Source organism: Garra rufa, chromosome 4 (assembly GCF_049309525.1).
Source record: "Garra rufa chromosome 4, GarRuf1.0, whole genome shotgun sequence".
Taxonomy (NCBI): domain Eukaryota; kingdom Metazoa; phylum Chordata; class Actinopteri; order Cypriniformes; family Cyprinidae; genus Garra; species Garra rufa.
Window position 1 is genome coordinate 18,524,668 of NC_133364.1, and position 4,933 is coordinate 18,529,600.

The window sequence follows — 4,933 nt, forward strand, 5'->3', positions numbered from 1 at the left end:
GGTGTGTTCGCCCTCCTCTGTGGAGCTGAACTGTGCTTCTGCGCTAATAGAGATCTAAGCTCAGGACACACAGGTGATTACCTACACTCTCAGAGGTCATGCCGGGGTCATGAGCATAGCGGCACAACGCTGTCTGACAGACTGGCCGGGCAGCTTTGTAATTACCCATGAGGCTACAGCAGTGGCGGAGATGCTGCATTGAGGGATGTTGAAAGCAGCATCCAGCGACCTCTCTGATTGGGGTTAACAAGGGGCTGATTTGCATAAAGGGAGTGGTTTGATTAGTAGTTTTGTGTGCATGCTCAGATTCTTGGAAACAAGAGGGCGTCAGTGAAATGAACCAGCAACTGTGAGACTGTGTCTTTAGCACTGTGTCAGGTCTGAGCTTTGAGGAGGCTGTTCAAGTTCTTTATACACGAGGGCATTGTAGTGGCGGGATAGAAAATAACCTTGCCAAACTGATGCAGGAAGCAGTACTCTAGAGTGTCTATGTATCATGTAGCATTAAAATGTGTCTTCTTTGAACTGAACATCCTACTCAAAATTGTCTTCAGCTTTTTTTTAAGTTTGCACTTTGTCATGCTCAGATGTGAGATACGCAATAAATATTTATAGATATGCAACCAATTTCAAGCTTGTTTAAAGTTGGAAAGTGGTTTTAAATCTAATTTGTAATTGCTTTGAAATCTAATCTGAAATTGGATAAAATTTGAAAGTAGATTGAAATTTGATTCATAACTTTTAAAATATATTGAAAAGCTGCTTTGAGCCTGGTTGAAGCTAGTTTAAAAGTTGATTTCAAGCTGATTTAAAATCTACCATGAAACAAGTTTGAAACTTGATTTAAAATTGTCTTGAAAGCGTTTTGAAATCTGATTTGAAAATTGGTTTGAGATTTAATTACAAACTGGCTTGAAAGTGGTTTGAAATCTGTTTAAAACAGGTTTGAGATTTAATTTTAAGGTGTTTTGAAATTCGAAAGCTGTTTAAAATCTAATTTGTAGCTGCTTTGAAATCTAATTTGAAGTTACAAAATTTAAAAACAATTTGAAACTTAATTTGTAACTTTTGAAATATATAATACATATAAATAATAGTTGGTTTGAGCCTGATTGAAGGTGGTTTAAAAGTTGATTTCAAGGCTGAAATTTGACATTTGAAAGCGGTTTGAAATCTGAGTTGAAACTGGTTTGAGTTTCAAGATGGCTTGAAAATGTAAAGTGATTTGAAATTTAAATTTGAAACTGGTTTGAGATTCAATTTCAAGCTGGCTTGAAATGTAAAAGTGGATTGAAATCTGATTTGAGATTTAATTTCAATCTAACCTGAAATTTAAAAGTGGTTTAAAAACCTGATTTTGGTTTGAGATTTTATTTCAAGCTGGCTTCAAATTTAAAAAAAATTTGAAAGTTTGAAATCTGATTTGAAAATGGTTTGAAATTTAATTTTAACCTGGCTTGTAATCCAAAACCTGTAAAATCTGATTTGAAACTGGTTTGAGATTCAATTTCAAACTGGCTTCAAATTTGAAAGTGGTTTGGAATCTGATTTGAAACTGGTTTGAGACTGAATTTCAAGCTAGCATGAAATTTGAAAGCAGTTTAAAATCTAATTTGAAACTGATTTGAAATCTGTTTTAAAACTGGTTTGAAACCTCATTTAAAACTGGTTTGAAACCTCATTTAAAACTGTTTGAATTCTCATTTGAAAGCTTTAAAATCTAAACTGCTTTGAAATTTGATTTCAAACTGGCTTAAAATTTGTAACTGTTGTGAAATCTGATTAAACACATAAAACCTTTCTGAAATCAGAAAACAGTTTGAAGCTTTTTTCTTCTCATTCTGTGCAATCCACGTTGTTTGTTTTGGAGAAAATAAATTTTAGGATAACATCTACAAAACAGGATCTTGTAATTGACAAACCTAGTCTGTGATTAGTTCGTACCAACACAAAAAACACAATAGACTTTGAGTTTCAGCCTAGTGGTGTGTGGTGGCACTAAAAGTAATCCATGACTTTCCTCAACAAACCGCATGATTTGAGGCATTACTCATGTCTGCAGCACAAATGGTGCGGGACAAGTCACGAATACTCTACGTTGTTGACTGATCAACATATGACAGCATGCTTTGTCATTGTTGATCAGAGTGGTGGTCTGTTCCCAAACTCCTCACTCCAGGTGAATAAATGTTTTATCCTCTCCATCTACAGACAGAGGGCAGTCAGAGCAGCTCTGAGTGCTTATGAGAGCCCAACCTGTTATCTTAGAGTGAGCGAAGTCACGGAGAGTGAAAGACAATGGAGCCATCAGCTAACGCACTCTGACAGGCCACCCTTCAGAAGAGTTAATAGACTCTGACCTGGTATTTTAAAGTGTGTGTGACAGAGAGAGAGACTGTCATCAAAACAGACATCTTATGGAGTGACACCTGCATTTCATCACTATAGACCCACATGCATACACACACCATCATGTATTATTCACCCCGGTGACCACTAGGGCGGCATTCCCCTGGCGGTCCCCAACCGCAGGGATGAGAGGATTAAACATTTAACAGCGCATGACAAAACGGAACAGAATGAATAAATAAACTGAAATGGCCCCTGGATGCACAGTCAGCGTGTGCCATGCACATACACCTATCCTTAACCAGAACACACACACACAACTACAGTGCTGAAACTAAAGTGACCCATCATGTCATATTGATAGCAACAGAAACAACAGCTATACAACAGCTCCGAAATGCAATAGGGCAAAGTATGTGGGATCATTATTTAGCTATGAGACCTGGTGGGGTGGTCAAGCTTTGCTGTGAATACTAAATGGCAGACGACCTTGAACGGGGCAGACCTGCTAGCAATTCATGTTGATGACATCAGACAGGGCAACAGAACCCCCTACCGGCTGAGACCTCACCCATAACTGTGTCCGAAATGTCCGTTTCGCCTTCCACCAATCACATGCTGTTCTAAAGGGAACCAATTAGGTTGAACCTATGTGTTACTGAAGTGCTAAAATGTGACCCTGGACCACAAAACCAGTCATAAGAGTCAATTTTGTGAAATTGAGATTATACATAAGCTGAATAAGTAAGATTTGCATTGACGTGTGGTTTGTTAGGATAGGACAATATTTGGCTGAGATAAAAAATATTTTAAAAATCTGGAGTCTGAGGGTGACAAAAATTCAAAATATTGAGAAAATCATCTTTAAAGTTGTACAAGTGAAGTTCTTAGCAAATGCATATTACTAATCAAAAATTAAGTTTTGATATTTTTACGGCAGGGAAATTACAACATCATGGAACATGATCTTTTCTTAATATCCTAATGATTTTTTGCATAAAACTCAGACTACAAGCTAATAATTATATTATGTTACAGTGAATGATAAATGGCCAATATTAAAACTCTATATTATTGTCAAAATAATTAAAAATAAAACATTAACATGTTTTGAACTGTAAATAATAAGGTAAATCCATAATGATCTGGCAACCACAGCTGACATTTTTTACTGTAAATTTCTTTTTTTTTTTTTTCTTTTTTTTTAACAGTGTGTGCATCCATTCAGATTCTAGACTGTTTTGACGCAAATTCCACTTTTCAAGAAGCTAGACAAATTACGCAAATTCCTACAAGGACAAGCTGTGTTAAATGCTTGAATTTGAGAACATTTTAATATTAAAGGATTAGTTTACGCCAGAATTTAAATTTCCTGATAATGTTCTCACCTCAATGGTGGCCAATGAGTTGAAGCTCCAAACTTTAACTTCAAAGTTTCAATATAGCTTTAATGGGCTCTAAATGATCCCAGCCAAGAAATAAGGGTCTTATATAACAAAGCGATTGACCTTAAGAAAAAAAAAAAAAAAAAAATTTTAAATACAAATGCTCATCTCGCACTAGCTGAATTACACATTACGTAACATCAATGGAAAGGTCATGTGTGGTTTAGTAGTACTGGCCCAGTGTTCACAAAGCAAATGTGCAAAACACCCTTTACAAAAAAAGGGCGATTTTGCAGTTGGAGGAGAAAATAAGACACAGTTTTTCACCCTTCCCAACTAACAGAGGAACGAATCGTGCATGACCTTTCCAACATGATTGCATAATCCGAGAAGTTGTGGACCTGCATCACAGAGCTAGTGCAAGACAAGCATTTGTGGTTAAAAAAGTACATAAATCGTATTCTTTTTAGAAAATGATCAATCGTTTTGCTAGATAAGACCCTTACTTCCTCAGCTGAGATTGTGTAGAGCCCTTTGAAGCTGCATTGAAACTGCAGTTTGGACCTTCAACCTGCTAATGCCCATTAAATACCAGTATATTGAGAAAAATCCTGGAATGTTTTCCTCAAAAACCTTAATTTTAATGTTAATGTAACTTTAATGTTTTCATTTTTTGATTTTAAGAACATAGTTACAATTTCGCTACCATGTTGGTTTACCACTTGACGCCCCAATGCAAAATCTGAGTTGTAAAGCAAAACCAGTTGACAACTACTGGTTTATGGCATCTTCTATGTATTTGTGTGTTTAATTATGTGTGTAGGAGTCCGTTAGTTCGGGTGGGCATACGTGACCGTGTGTTTTAGCAATAAGCGTGCGTGTATGTTGGTCTGTAGGTGTGTGTGGGGGAGTGTGTTTGTGGGTGTATATAATTACGTGTCTTTGTGTCTGTGTGTGCGTGTGGGTGTGCGTCTATAATTGTGTGTGTCCTCCTTATCTGTTCTCCTCTCCTTCAGTTCATTGGCAGACTAGCTGAGCTCAAACTGTTCAGCTGCGACTGGTCCAAGCCCAGTAATTACAGCTTGTCAGAAAGAATTAATTTTCTCATTTCTCATAAAGATGTGTAAAAATTACCATGTTATTATACACCGACACTCTCCAGAGGCACACACCAAATTTAATTTAGAATTCTTCCCGCA